A 17,047-nucleotide genomic window follows, 5' to 3' on the forward strand; every position below is an offset into this window, starting at 1 on the left:
ATTTGTGCGCAGATTAATACCCCGTTTAAGGGATCGATCCCTCATGGTTCTAAATACCGCCCATGTAGGGTCTTTTTTTAAATGATTACACAACATACATATGAACTACAAATTCTTAAATAGTTAATATCGCACATTTTGTAACATTTTTATGAGCGTCCAGACCACCTGCAGTATCAAGTAGCAAACCTGAAAATTGCGCCGATTGTGCCTTATCATGCAAAAATAAAGAGAGTTATGATCAAAGCACTGCCGAATATTGAGTTATATATAAATTGCCGACAAAGGGTACCGTTGAAAAAACTCTTCGTAAATAAATTCTCTTATCGGAGAGTAACGATTGGCTGTTTATGAGAAAATAAATGTAAAACTGGAGTTTAATTCAGTGTCTGTGTTCGTTTAATAGGCAGTCCGCTTAATAGAGAAATATTTATTAGAATCTCGTATGAGGAAGTGTTGGTACCGAGAAAACTCTCCGATTACAAAACGTGTCCGCCCAGGGAAATTTTACTGTACTTTAAAGTTTGAAAAATTGGACTCTAAATTTCAGACATCCTGTACAATATCAATCATCAAAACTTTTTAAAATAAAACCGTGCTCAATAAGCACCTTATATCGTTTCTTTAAATAGACATTATTCCTATTTTTTATTAACTTTGCAAATCTGGGCTGCACATGCAATTTTTTTTTAGTTTTTAATTTTTTCCACCGGTATTATCCAACCGATATCAACACAGTTCTAGGAGTATGTAATTAATTATAGACATTATTTAAATGCGTGAAAAAAATGTTCCATTAAAAAGCAATTGTTCAGTATCGTCGCGCTTTTTTGGGCCACTCTGTATTAGATATTTTTCCCTGAAGTACGTTCTCAAGCATAGGTAGGGCATACATAATATCAAAATCATACGTTCAATAATTTCCGAACTATAGAAGACCGGAGGTGAAATGCGCCACTCTGTATGTGTTTATCAGCTATTAAACTTGCTCACCTGGCTACCTTTAGTTTATTGAGATTTTTTCTCCATATGTACATACACTATTAATACCAAGCTGGTATGTTTCTTAATTAGTTCTCAATATTGTTTATTGTCCTCTTTGTTATACTATTGTTTTATCTGTTGAATTGTCGGTGAATAAATAAATTTACACATTTTAAAGTATATTGCTCTATAGCTCCTACATTGCAAAGATATTTAGCTGAATTTAGTCACTTCAATTGCGAATCACCATGTATATTTTCCAAACTCTTGCGATCCAAGGCAACTGTGGCTCTACAGGGGATAATGTCTTTGATGGTAACGATCCATTTTTCGCAGTTAGAAGGTGTGCAACACCAAAATAATTTGATTTAGAACAAATAGGATTTTTTTTCATCTTGCGATTTACCACTCCTATGAAGCTGACATTTTCCAATTACTTAATTTCACGCCGAAGATAATTTGTACTGACTAATTTGACACTGAATCAAATTTCATAAGTCCATTTTTAATTACTGCTAATCTACCGTAATCACAAAGCTTCAACTATTACGAAGGAAGGTTAACTAAGTCCCCCCTGCTTTGTTAACGTTGAAATAGGTGGCCTGATGTAGGTGTACTAAATGCCGTTAATTTGTTTCCGACAAATTGAATACAACAGGTTAAAATTAAAATAGGAGCAAACGAGAAATTAGCAAACAAATTGTATTCATTAATACGACGGAAATTAGCTACAGAAATAAAATTACCTTTGCCTGATGATGGTGAACAAAATTTCGTTAACAGTCGATTCACCATTCATACGAGATAATTTCATATACATTACAAACTCTATACTCTCGGGCATGATTAATTTGGTATTGTTACGTTTTTGAACTTCAAACATCATTGCAGCACGAAGACATCCATTGTTGCCTGAATTATTTGTTTAGGAAATCAGGGCCACCTGAATATGCCTCCATCAATTTTCAAATAAATTTCTTAGAGGCACATTTTCCTTTTGGGGATGCAGAATCTATTTACCCAAACACGCGTCTTAAATGCAATATTCTCTCAATAGGCAGCTCCGAAATAGCACTTGAGTAAATATGTTTATATGCTGAAGATGGATTATTACTTCCAATATTTTCCATTTCAAAAAGCGAATACGTTTGAATGCTTTCAGTAAAGAGCTCGTAAAAAAATGAATTGCCTATACTTCGCACTCCGAAAGCTTTCGTAATTTACATGGAAGCTTTCACTCCCATATAGAAGCTAGTTTCTTTAGTGTTTTATTAACAACATAAGGGAGTTTTATTTTCCAGTGCATTCGTAATGGAACATCTAGATAGCAAATGTAATAGATAAAGCGATAAAAAAAATCTTTCAGAAATCACGTGATTTTATATTTAACTTTCTGAAAGGTATCATTTCGGAACCCTTTGTGTGGAATTCTATTTGTTGGAAAAGGGCAATTCCCCGCAGGCAACGAAATAGATAGATGGATCTATCTGTTGCATTTTTCATAGTTCAAAAAGCTCAAAACTAAGACCATCAGTGATACGCGTGCAACGTATTCTTTCAAGCGAAAGGGGAAGGAAAACAATTTCATAAAGTCGACTGATCCCATCATGTTCTGTTTTGTTTCGGATGGATTGGTCGCTATTGTTTCATGAAAGTGAGATCTGAGATGTCTTTGTTTAATATTTCTTGCCTCTATTTGAATTGCTACCTGGCATAAAAATTATAAACAGTGAGGTTAACCTCAGAGCGACAAGAATTTATATGCGGGGAGCGAGGTAACTGTTCACAGAGGTGGAGAATTACGTTTAATGTTCGATGTTCCACTTCCAATTTTCTAGGAGCTGGAAGCAAGTTGTAGGCAACAAAGTCGTTTGACGTGTGCTGGTTCTTGAAGATTTTTCTTAAATGAATTAAAATAAATACCGCAGAAAAATTTCAGTAAGACCGATGCGTCAAATTGAACCGAACTGGAAATTTTTTAAATTGCCCGCCAAACTCACAAATGACACGTTGAGTGGCGTAATTGACGTAAACGACAAAGATAGTTGACACTTTTGACACATAAAATGAAGTTGAGTGATAAATTACCGGATAGATATATGTAGAAATAATAGCGTGTTGTACACGAAGGTTGTGACGTATAATAATATTATTCAAACGCCAAATTTAAATCGTGACAAGTCAAATTGAATTGGTCTGGAGATTTTTAAAATTGCTCATCAAATTCAATAATCATAGGTCAAGTGGCATATGTAAAGTAAATGACAGCAATAGTTGACACTTAGGATACATAAAAAGACATGGACTTGTAAATGACCGCACAAATATGCATGTGGAAATGCAATAACCAATTACAATACATTATTATATATTATCCGTTTCTCGATTGTGAAATGCTCGTGATGCTCACTCCTGATTTATCATATACCCATATACAGGGTGTCTCATTTAAAGCTACGATTAAAGATTATTCAAACACGGTACGTATGAAAAAAGATTCAAATAAGTATTGTCCGATGAAAAGGGGGACATGTCATGAATGTAGTAACTTTCAGCCAAAACGTCATTTTAAGGTAATTTCAAGGGAAACTTTTTTTCAAATGGCAACGCCGTGTTTTTTTTACAAACTCTTGGAGATCTTCACAAAAATTATTAACTTTTACTTGAACAATTTTCTTATTAGACGTTTTCCTATAGAGTTTTTCCATCCAGTTTTTGCGATAAACGAAATTATTGAATTTTTTTTAAACAAATGCATTTTGCAATGCATGTTCTGTTTAAAACTCATAACTATTTTTCTATCTAATCAAAAAAAATATTTTTTTTAATTTGGCAAATTAATTTCAAATCCTGATTTGAGAAACTTATGGAAGCAAATGCTCTAAAGAATGTCCTTCCTGTTCCAAACACGTCTCAACTCTTATTCGAAAAGAATTGTTTACTTTCCGCAACACCCCCCGTTTATCAATTGACACGCATTTTCACTTCTCCTTTTCGTGTCGTCTGCAGTTGTTGGTTCTTCTGCATGAAGTTTATCCTTAAAAAAAGAGGAAAAAATTTGGTGAGGTCACATGAGGCGATTTAAGAGGTCAGTTTACTGGACTGCCCTGTTCAATCCATCGATCTGGATACACTTCATCCAGAATCTCACGAGTCATTCTAAAAAAATGGGCTGGACAGTCATCATGTGAATATCACATCGCCCGTTTAATCGCAAGTGGAACGTTTTCTAACAATTCCAGAAAATGATTATACAAGAAATTGCGGTAGATTTGTCCATTCAAGTTTCCATCAATGAAGAAAGGTCCACTTAAATATTCATCAATAATATCGAACCATACATTCACTGACCATGATCATTGATGTTCAACTTCTCTAAGCCAGTGTGGGTTTACAGCACTCAAAAAATGCAGATTATGACGATTCACTGGACGATGGTTTATGAATGTGGATTCGTCCCAAAAACAAAACGTTGGAGAAGAAATTTACATTTTGATTTAATTGCTGCGTTACCCAATTACAAAAATTGACTCGACGATCAAAATTAGTTCCATAAAATTCCTCATGCAGAGAAATGTGGTCAGAATGATATTTATTCGCTTTGGAAAGTCTTTGGAGACTTGTCTTTGATATTCTTGAGTTAGCAGCAATTTGACGACAACTTACACGGGGATCGAAGGCAACAGTTGCAAGAAATGCTATTTGATTGCCTTCATGTCTCGCACTTTCGGAGCAATTGCGTTTTTTTGTTTCCAACGTTTTCGTTAGTTTAAAATTTTTAATGACACTGTTGAAAGTCGTCCAATAAGGAACTCTTTCATCCGGAAATCTTTCAGGATAAAGTTCTGCCGCCCGACTAATATTTCTTCCAGCCTCTCCATAAATAAAAACCATTTCTAATTTTCCATCCAAAGTGTGGTGGTTCATTTGAATTATTGAATTTTGAAATGGAAAGAATAATTTTTGACTAATTTTATGCCAAACAATTAGCTTGATTGTTGAAACAGGAATATCGATTTCTTGCAGATCTTTTTATAATGCAGAGTGTAACAAGAAGAAATTAAGAAAATATTTTTTTTATGGATTTTTTTTTTATTAGATAGGAAGATTGTTGTTTGAGTTTTAAAAAGAATATGCGTTGCAACACTTTTTTAGAAAAAAAAATGCAATAATTTCGACTATCTCGAAAAATGGACAAAAATCAACAGCAACTGCAGCAAAATGTCTAATAAAAAAATTGTTCAAATAACAGATATTAATTTCTTGAAGGTCTACAAGGATCTGTAAAAAAATATGGGATTGCCCTTGAAATTACCTTAAAACGACGTTTTGGCTAAAATCGCTATCTTGATGACATGTCCCGCTCTTTACCGGACAATTTTCATTTAACATTTTTTCTCATACAACGTACTATTTTTGAGTGATATTCAATCACAGCTTTAAATACGACACCCTGTACATCAGACGGAGTTGGCCTTATAAATCGACATGAACTTTATGCAATTCACTTGCCATCAATTCTGTATAGGAGCTAGTGCAAATTGATCAGCCTGGGGGATATAAGAATCCTCTGAATCCGGGAATTTATCGCATTTTATAAACCATTGTCTGCATTGTTAAGTTTCTGCTAAAGTGTTGCGTTGATAACAAAAAATTTGCATTAGATTTTAGACAAGGCACTTTGTATATTACATTACCATATGTCAAGGAAAACCAGAAAGTATGGCTAATGAAGCAACTAAATCCCATAGCAAGATTATCCTGAAGTAAATTAATGCTGGGGCTACGGCATTAAATAGAATTTACGCTGGATGAACTATTAAGTTAACATTTAAAATAGTAAACAACTTGTTCATTATTTGCGGTTCAACGATTTGAAATTAGGCAGCCAGACAGCTTTTAACATTGGCTCGATTGGACGTCACGTCCGTCGCCATAACTAGGATGGTACATTCAGATCTGACAGTTAATAAAAGTTTTCCTTGTCCATTAATTTCAATTTTAGATAAACAGACGTACTAAAACGTAAACGAACAAAAAATATACATTAGCTCCCGGTTAATTCATTTCATTTCCATGTTGAAACGGTGCCAAAACATTTATGTTTTTACTTAAATTTTTTCTAACTGTCTTTTTATACCAGATGTTTGTTTTATTTGACGGAATCATTGAGGTCGCATATTGGGAAATTCTTGTCGCAGGTTAATTGTAGCGAACTGATAGTTAGTCCCAAAAAAAATAAATAATAATAATGTATCTTCCCCTCTACAAGTCGACCTCATAGGCATATAATAATTCTCACCACTAAGCCTCCCCCTATGTTCGAGAGGGTGGGCTTTCCCATGCTCCCTATGCGCCATCGATATTTTACAGGTATTTTAATTTGGCGGCATCGGGATCTCGTTCGGCGGATTTATTTAGGCAATAAAGCCGCAGAAATTCCTATTAAAAGTAAATAAATGGACCCCCGACGACGTAAATAACTCACTCCTTATTACTAGGGCTCTCCCGTATGGGGCCCTCTAGGATCGATTAGGGTAAATCAGCATTAGTGGAAGGTACGGCGGTTAACGCAAATCATAGGCACTTTAACACAGCATTTTGCTCACCTTTTAACCCCATTTGAGATTGTTCCTTTTGTATATAAATTTAAGCAGGCGCGCCGAGCCCGCTGTGCTTCAGGATCGGACCTTTAGTTTCGGAACTTTGAGGTTCCGAGAGTTTCGGTCGGTGGATTTGCGTTCGCCAGATCCAGAGAGTACGATCGCCCCTCATAAAAAAAAAAAAAAAAACAAAAAAAACAAAAAACCATTAAGGATATTTTCTTGACAAATGTTCCGAGGCATATTGCTGTGTTTTAGTTTAAAAAACGCTCTCTACACAGCTGGTAATTCTGAACTACCCCGCACAAATGCAAGTTTTCGGAAATCTCTATTCACCCTCTTTCTGTGTAAAATATTGAGTAAATCCGCTAACGCCATGAAAATTTTTATCTTCAAAATGTATAGAAAGTAGTTTATTGGACCCCATTGAGGGCGTTGAATAGAGCCCCGTTTTTCAAAGGACTCTCAGGACTCCGCCGGTAATTTAATCCTTGCGAGGAATCAATGTGCAGGATATATCTTACGAGTGATTGATTTCGTACATATGCCAGACGTATATTTCTCGCGATGCGGGGAGTCATATTGTCGAAAAATAAATCGCTTTCCTTCGAAATGATATGTGATGTCCTATAGGTATTCATACTTGTGATGTGACGCAAAGAAATTGACTAGATTCTTGCGAGAAATGATTGATCTACGACCAGATTAGCAGGAAAATTGCCTGCCTTTTTAGGAAACATAAATTTGTAAGCTCAGCAGGTAAAGGAGGAACAGAAACGCGAAATATAGCCCGCTTAAGCCGCGCTTTTATTGTCAATTTTTTATTCTGTCGTCTCTATTGTCTTCACTCCTTTTTGTTAATATTTTAATACCGACGCTCTACCCTCGCGTCTCAACTTTATGGGTATCTGTTAAAATTCAAATTTAACTCACTATTATAAATTATTCCCTTTTTATACGTCCCTTTTTACTGCAAAATTACCTTTCCTTAGACGAAACGGCGCTCATTGAATTAATTTAGGAGCTGGATCAAAGAAGCAAACACCTGTGAATAATGCTTTGAGATGTCTCTTAAGGAAATACGAGTACGTATAAAGGTGGAAAGCAACAAATAATAGAATTAGGGCCGCTGCGACACTTTAAAAACACTGTTTATGTTTTAATATCTTCAGAAAGTTGCTAGAAACGAATCAATCAGCGTGTCAAAACTCACGTAGTAGATTGTTAGGACTGCTAGGAGCTTGAACGGTACTCGAAAACTTTTAAATTATGTTTTTAATAAAATTTCCAAAAGTTGAGGGGTACCATTTCCGAGGACGTTTTTCCAGGCTGACACAAAATTTCAAAGTTTTTGTTTGTCCTCGAAGCAAGTATAAAGTATAATAAACAATAAATGCAAAGAATAACACAATTTTCGTTCCTGACGCTTAAAAAGTTTAACATCTCCGGGACCAAACGAGCGGAAAAACCTTTTAAAAGTTTCCCCTTTCCAGGAGCATTCGCGTACATTTCAAGGATTATGAGGTAAGGTAGGTAGCTGCATTCAGAAAGTTAGTTAATAACCGTAACATATACAAGCAACTCTTCCTGCTAATTCTTTCATCTATGCTTCATCAAGCTGTGATGTAACTGCCTTCTTAGGCTGCCAATTTGTGTGAACAATAATAGTACTTTCCCATCGCCACACACCGTATACAACAGCTCCTTCCTTCGAATGAAAACAAAGACCATTAAAAACGGTAATTAGAAGATTTGAAATGTAGATTGGAAAGTTCTGTTATAAAGTTGTTTCGAAAACAGTTACAACTTTCCGGGTTACGGAAATCGCACTTCTGACCTTAATTGGGGAGTTTGAACACGAGACAAGGGTTGAAGATTTTCAATGTGGTTAATTAGAGAGTAACAGAGAAAATTGGGAGTTACAGCCGATTAGTTTCACACAACGGCAAAAATATGATTTTAATGGTGGGGAATCTAGTTAAAAATTTAATATAAATAGCAATGCACAGATTTTTCTTCGAATCATAAGCTTTACGTGCATGTTATAGCCTGCTGACCACACCGACTGCGAAGCGAGCAAGCTCTATAGATAGGATCGTTAGGTATGCTGCGAGAATGAAGCGACAACATTTAAAATAATTTTTAACTCATGAGAGGCCCCTTTAGAAATCCCTTGAGCCTTCATCATCAGAGAAGTAAGAACATGAAGAGGGAACGTTCGAGAACGTTTTTAACTAAAGAGAGTGAGAGCAGACAGTATTCCCAGGTGCTCTATTTGTGTTGTAAAAAATTAGTAATAATGATGAGATGGGGTAGAAATTATCTTATATCAAGAAAGAATACGAAACAATCCCAAATAATTCGACGAAGTACTACAATTGCTCTTGCTGCTACCGCTGCTGCTTCTGCTCTTGCTACAAATGCGCTCTTCGCAATCGGTTAATTGTTCGGATATACATTATCTGCCCATTGCCCGCTAACTTATTCAAAAAGGTCAGGTTCGAAAACTCGCACAACATTTTGTGTTTAATTTTCTCTGAAAGAATACACCTCAATGAAACGATTTACCTACCTGATACATTTCTCTTTGAAAATTGTTCAACATCAACTTTTATTTCGCATTAATGAAGATAGATCCTGTTTCACAGATATTCCAAACACTCCTGAAAATTACGAGTTTCAACTGAACAGTTAAATAGAATGACTTTTTACGGTCGGTGCTGAATGAGTTTAGATTTTCCCCATACAACGCTATACTTCCTGATAAAAAAAGTTTGTACGTGCAGACGAGAATATTTGCTTTCTGTATTTGCCTTTAAGCGAATTTGCTCCATTTCCTGAAGATGGAATTTTCAACCGCCTCTCATTTATCGATAAATTTAGTTTAAAATAGGATACCTCTAATACCGACGAAGCAAAATAATTTAGCGAGTAGCTGCTTTCGATACTTGAGGTTAAAGTAATTATGCTTGTAAAGAGGAGGACCTCCATCTTTGATCTGGTAATTTAAAAGCAAGATAAATAGAAAGCGTATCTCATAAGGCCTTCACGAACATAAACTTCATCGTTTTCCGCAAATAACTAGCAAGCGGCTGCGGGGCATCGTCTTTTATATTCAATTATATCATGTTTCCAGAAACTTTGAACAAAATAAAAAATGTGGGGCTCTGAAAATCTCGAGGTAATTTGATTAAATAGTTTAGAAGCAGTTGTTGTTCAGTTATAGTTTCGTTAACTATATAACCAAACTGTGTAGAGAAAGCCACGAGAAGCAACGAACTTCAGTTCGTTCGAACTTTCGAACTCGGGCAAGTTGTCAAGGAAAAGGGCTTGGTTTTACGTGTGTGTTAATGTAATGGAAGAGGTGCAGAGTCAAATGCTTTAGCATATAATTACCCTAAAAATGCTTAAAAAATGAAATTTTCCCACCCTGTATTAGTCTTGATAACGGGAGAGCGCACATCTGATACAACCCGACGAAAATATTTCTCGTAAAATGTATGGCTTATAGATAAATACTCAAACAAAAGTCATATGGAATTTCAGAAATTTTCCCTCTTTGGCAAATTCAATATGGGGTAAAAATTTTTTTAATGCATCGCATGCATACGGCCGCTATTATTTCAATTATATTTGGAAGCACTAACTACCAATATGGCGGCAGGCATGCCATACCGAAATTTAACACCTTCATAAATGGAAAAAATGGTATCGTGCTCCCTGGCAGCATCATTTTAATTAAATGCCATCCAATTAACGTGTCATTTTACCATGAAATAGTATTGGCAGGTTAATCGTTAAAAACTGCAGCTTTTCAACTCCATTTTGTATTTAAAGAAGAAATATTTATAACGTTTTAGTTAGGAACGCCTCGGGAACATGACCCTTTTAATAATATTGAAAATCGCGCATACCGGATAAATAGCAGACATCTGGCCATTATCCCTGTAATGGGTTCTAATAGGTTCTAATTAACCCCGGATGCAACCAGCTTAAATAGGTTACAAGCTGCCTAAATGGAAATTCTTGAGGGACAATAATCATTTTATAAAAGCGCCATTTCTTTCTCAGATGGCCCATATATTCAGATCAACTTTCCTTTACCTGAAACTTTCTTGAAAGAAACGAAACATAAGGGTGGATTTTACGTGCTACTACGGAAATTACCATTTTTTTTTCACGGGAATGTCTTCTAAGACAATTTTTATGTTTTTTATTTTAGCAGTAACTTCCGAATGCCTGATTGTACACAAAGCACAAGCTATGCTCAGCTTAAGCCTTAATTCACTTAATCCTCCCTATAGAGTAATTAAATACTTTATAGGATGTGAAAGCTTCTTTTATTCTTTCCAAGTGTGGCTATAGTTCGGAGAGTTTTTGAAATATTTAAATCAACATTTTAATACGAGCTTATTTTTTGAGATTTACTCTTGGTAGTGGATCCTAATAATCACTAAACAGACCAAAGAAAACCGTAATAAGAATCATTAATGTAATTAGCGGCCTTAAAGGAAACCAAGGGACAAGCAATACCAATTAACGCATACCAGTACACTGCCCAGGTGAGGACAATTTGGCCTTATTACGAGTTATTCAACGCTAATAAAGCAGTCAATGAACATAACCAAAGTTCGTCTTGATTTTGGCTCAACACCTCCATCGGCGGCTTGACAGATTTCAGCTCTAAATATGAAAATGAAGGGCTGATTACTGTGCTCATCATGCAACAGAAACAGAAGTTAAGGAATCTAATCCAATCTCACACCACTTAACAGGAACGTTTATTATCTTACGCGTTCTGAATGCTTTTACGTTGATAACACAACGTTGCAGTCAACGTGTGTTAGTACCTACCTGTAGCTGATATGTTTGTCTGCTTGCGATATTGCTCTAGTGTGCGTGTTTAATGCAAATTTAGGTCTTAGTTATTCAAATAAAGGTGGTGAATGCGTTAGACTTTAACACCTTGAGGAATTAAAGTAAATTTGTATACATTTGCAAAAATTTTGCGTCGTGTTTTCTGATTATACAATTTTAGCAGTAAATGTTTACTGAGGGTCACTAAAATCTTTAGAGGAATTTTGGAAACGTTCACGAAAATTATTTAATCAAAAGTACGTATAAACAAAAAAAACAAAACGACAATTGGAGGCGCCGGGTATCGATCCCGGTACCTCTCGCATGCTAAGCGAGCGCTCTACCATCTGAGCTACGCCCCCGACACGTTTAGGAAACGCCCAGCGTAATACATTCCGTAATAATATATTTTGCCTAATTATTATTGTTGTGAACTAATTTTTACTAATAAACAACAACATTCTCCCCACTAACATACATAAATTTAAATTCACCAAGCACATTTCCACATCATCTATATGAACACTTCCACCAAGTAAATTATTACCTATTAAATTATTATTGTTACTATAATCAGCCCTATGTTATCAATTCCCTGTTATATCACCATCACTGTAAGCATATAAACATTGTAAATTAATTTGCGTTCAGGTGGTCCATTGTTTTGGTTTAATTAAGATTTCGCCGGGAGGTTTGAGGGGCCGAACTGCGCCATGTCGCTATTTCAGGCCTAGGTATGGATGATTCCTCTCTCGTAGAAGGATACAATTTAATTATTAATTAAAAATTAGTTAAATAACTTAAAGAGTCAAGTCGATACATAAATATGTGTTTCTTTAGTTTTTTGCTTACAGAGTCCTCTCCCGAGTACCCATTTACCTTTGCGAACGCAAATATCTGTATACATATACCGCGCTAATGGCGCACTGATATTTCAGCGTGGCATGATTCCTAAGGTTATTTTATAAAGAGAAAGGCGTATGAATATCTGTTCGCAACGACTTGAATTTGTTCTGCAGGGTGCTGAGTTTTTCTTTTTGAATTAATATATTTTTTAATAATTCCGAATATTTCTAACACCATCAACTTACTTTATCAGCGAGTATTGTTTCCAAACTAATTTAATTTTTTGAAAAAGTCATGTATCCCAGGATAATGAGATTTACGTGTTCAAAAATGACTGGTGATATCGCCTAAATGAAGTAATTTTAATTTTAATGCCTTAATTAAGAACGGTATGTCCGGGGCGAAATCATAACAGACGACTTTTATGTAGAAATGACCAAGCTAATTAGAAGAAACATTCTTATGAAAAAATGCTAGTGGCCTAGCGCCTTTTTTGTATAAATAATAGCGGTTATATGCAAAGTATGTATGTAGTAAATGCAGGAAATAAACGCTGCTGGTGAAGCGATAGAATAAATTGTCTAATTGAAATATATAGTTTTATTGTTTATTAACACCTACTAAAATTTAAATTTAAAGTGATATCTAAAGTACTTTCAGATAAATTGAAAAAGAATGATCTATAAAAAAAATTTAAATACTATCCAGTTAAAAATATGAGTTGGTGGTCTCTAATGTTCATATGCAATCTTTTTCATTTAATAACCTGAAAAATCACGTCCTGAATTACTCAGATCAAAACAATTTAAGGAACAAACATACTTTTGACTATAATCTTTATACATTGACATTAATTCCTAATAAATTCACATAAATTTGCTATGCCTTGCCCTCGGGTATTGGGCAAAGTCCAAACAGAGATTTATCTATGAATAACTCATTGGGCTCATTCTTCTAGACCCTAATTTTGGCGCTCAAGCCAAACGTAGGACGCGATTTCCTCAATCCAGTGCAGGGGCGAACCGTATTGGGTGACGAAAGCGTTGTCCAGATTCATGTAATTTGGCGCGAAGTCAATACCTTAAATATCTTGTGTGGGTTTCCAATAAGGTCCCTAGCTGTAAGCTGTTCTTATACCCCTAACTCGAAGGCCTAGAACATGATTTTGAGCAGTAATACGTGTATAGCCAATATGTCTTTCTGGCCCATGTCCAATTTTTTAAGAAAATTTTAAAGACATCAAAAATGAAGTATCACCAATTTTTGTTTCACAAGTACATATATCAAATGTGAAGATTTATCAACAATATATCGAATTGAGTATTGGGAGCAGTGTATTGGCATGGCATTAAGGTACATCCTGTATGGCATAGTTTTTATGATGTAAAATAGACAATTATAATCCACATTTCGCGGAATATATTAGTTTATTCTTTATACAAACAGGTTTATTTTAAAGTAAAGTTTCTGTGTTGATATACATAGTGGTCTACTATTTTGTGGTAGGACATTAACAGTCGATAGAAAAGTTTATTTTAAAAAGAAAATTTCATATCAACATAGATTCATAAACGCTTCGTTTTAAACATACTGGATGTTGGAAACTTAAAAAAATATTCGATTATTTTTTAAAATACTCCAACCTCTGTAGATATTTAAACCAAGTTTGGCGTACAGCATCACATTGTATGCTACCATATTCAATAATAGTATGATGGCCTACGAACCACCAATGTCGGAGTTGTAGGGTTTTACTATTGATAGTAATATATTACTAATACGGTGCTGCCTAAAATTAATTTCATATTTTTTTCCAAATGAGTAATTCATTCTCTGCAAAAAATATCTCTTGACATTTTTTCACATTTGGCTCTGTTGCGTAATAAATTTGTATTTTTTTATTAGATAAAATATAATTTTAACTAAAATCATTGCTCATATAAACGATAAAGTTTATTATTATTAATGAGAAATATTGCATAATTAAAAGTGAAAAATGACTACCAAAATTCATTTAATTTAAGGTAGGTTTTCAAAATATGAATCATTTTGTTGTACACATAATTCACACCGACGTCTAATGGACAGGAGAGCACCAATTAAATTATGCTTTCTCAATTCAATGCACGTATCTCTAATGCGGCCAAATAAATTCTTCCCTTGTTTCCACTGGAATTGCATACACTTATTCTTTTAAAAATCGCCAAACAAAAAAGTCCAACGGGGTTAGATCGGGGGAACGTGGACGTCCCTTTCGTCCAATCCATCTTCCCGGACAGTTATAGTTCAATCGGTGCCTTACATTTCTATGAAATTGAGCAGGACAATCATCAAGCTTGTACCAACCCATTATTCCCAAATTTAGCGGAACTTCCTCCAAGATATTATGAATTTCTGCTTTTATGAACTGCAAAAAATGTTCTCCATTTACGCGTTCTGACGGGAAATATGGGTCCAACACTTGATTGTTGCAAACTCCAACCCAGACATTTACTCTAAATTCTACCTGAAAACTTCTTGGTTGAATTGCATGTGGGTTTTCATATGCCCACACATGCTGATTATGAACATTTACTACGCCTCGACGAGTAAAGCACGATTCGTCAGTTCATAATATGTTGTTTAATAAATTTCCATTCTGTTCAATGGAATTAAGAACCCACCGGCAAAAAATTAACCTTTGTTCTTCATCTCCATCACGTGAACGTTGTACGTGCTGCAACTAAGAATTTTAGACCTATCAACATCAAGGGTGACAGATAGTTTTCGGCTACTTGTTATTGGATCTCTATCAAATTCACAAAGAATCTCGTTGTTTCTTTCTTGCCGGATATTATTTCTGTTTGGTTGTTCTTCCTGTCTAATTTTCATTCTGTGAGCTATAGATTGTCGGTGAATGTTTACAAACACTGGGGGATAGAGATGGCGCCTGTAAGGAAATCTTCTTCTATACTCCATTGCTGTTTCCGTGGAGTTCCTATTTGCAACTCCATAGCACAAATGGATATTTGCTCGTTCTTGATTTGATAATTGAAAAGGCATTCTTTTACTTTTAGTTAAAGGAAACTATGCCCCGCTGAACCAGTTCGTGTAAATTATGACATTTGCCAAGGTGATGTTTATTTTCCATTACACCCTACTTATTTATTATACCTTATTCATTTTCTCTGAAATGTAAGGAATTGGTTGGACCATAACGCTCCGGGAAGATGGATTAGACAAAGGGAGCCTCCACATTCCCCCGACCTAACCCCGTGGGAGTTTTTTGTTCGGGAATTTTTAAAAGAATAAGTGTATGTAACTTCTGTGGAAACAAGGGAAGAACTTATTGGCCGCATTAGACATGCATGCATTGAACTGAGAAATCATAATTTAATTGGCCCTCTCCGATTCACTAGACGTCGGTGTGAATTATGTCTTCAATAAAATGGTCGATATTATAAATACTTACATTAAATTAAGTAAATTTTTGTATATTTGTTTTTTACTTTTAATTATGCAATATGTGTCCTTAACAATAATAAACTTTACCGTTCATGAGCGATGTTTTTAATTAAAATGATATTCTGTCTAATCGAAAAATTCAAATTTATCAGGCAACGATGCCAGATACGGAAAAAAACTGAAATTTGATTTTAGACAGGACCATATTTGTAATTTATTGAATTTTATGGGAGTAAAACCACACAACTCCGGCATTGGTTGCTCGTGGGCCGAGATCTTATTACTGAATACGGCGGCATACAATGTGATGCTGTACACACCAAATTTGGTTTCAATATCTCTAAAGGTTGGAGTATTATAAAAAACAATTGAAAATATTTTTAACTTTTCAACTCTCAGTATCTTTAAAACGAAGCGTCTAGGGGGCCTAGGTTGATATGAAATTTTCTTCTTAAAACAAGTTTATCTATCGACTGTTAAAGTCCTGCTACAAAAAATTGGGCCACCCTGTACGTGTGCCTATCTGATATCTATTAATGGACGCTGCAATCTAAATATATTTGTATTAGTTCTGCTGATATTTAAAAAAAAATTTTTTTGCAAGATTAAATTCTTGATGCTGTTACGGTGTTATTGCAAATTAAATACCCAAATTTGAGCCTAATAACATGCATACACATGTTTGCAGAATTTTGGATTCTTTAGTTATAAAGAAAAGTTTTTAGAACTAAAAAATGTACAGATTGCGATATTTATTCTAATACAGTGTTTGGGAAAAGTATATAAGTTATTAGAAATTCGCAGAATTGTGGGCTTTTAGTTGGTTTAACAACCAGATATGCATTCGTAGTCAAAAAATTTATACATATGTCGCTCTTTGATCCGAAAATAATAGCTTAAACTCTTTTTTCAACAACAGATATTGTATGTTACAAAAACTGAAATTTAAATCGTTTTGTTAGCCGTACATGAACATTTGCTACCGTTACTGCTGCCCTAAAATAAGCTCATATAATAGATAGTGAACGATAGATGGACTCAGATAAGATTGTCTTTTGCCAATATAACTACAACTATGTAATACTAGAATTAACTAGATATTTTTAAATTACATGGGCTCTACCCACAATTGCTTTACTTACCTACAATTTCATGTCTCAGTACTCTCCTATTTCATTCTTTTCCCCGATATTATTTTCACCACTTACTGCATACGACCTGCTAAACTATTCACTTTAATAATAGTGTCTCCCTTTACATTATGTTTACTTCGTTAATTATTTATGTCTTCCACACAATGAAACGATTAACGG

At 34.8% G+C, this 17,047-nt stretch overlaps 1 protein-coding gene and 1 non-coding gene across 4 annotated transcripts in view; one reads left to right on the top strand and one right to left on the bottom strand.

Moving 5' to 3' along the window:
- The window catches only part of heph (polypyrimidine tract-binding protein 1 heph), a 311,014-nt gene that overhangs the window by 100,927 nt on the left and 193,040 nt on the right, over positions 1–17,047 (top strand). The gene's annotated exons all lie outside the window — the stretch shown is intronic.
- Positions 11,734–11,806, bottom strand: TRNAA-AGC (transfer RNA alanine (anticodon AGC)). Its single transcript has one exon. It is a non-coding gene; the product is annotated as a tRNA-Ala (tRNA).

The sequence above is a fragment of the Euwallacea fornicatus genome, chromosome 14 (genome assembly GCF_040115645.1).
Source record: "Euwallacea fornicatus isolate EFF26 chromosome 14, ASM4011564v1, whole genome shotgun sequence".
Taxonomy (NCBI): Eukaryota; Metazoa; Arthropoda; class Insecta; order Coleoptera; family Curculionidae; genus Euwallacea; species Euwallacea fornicatus.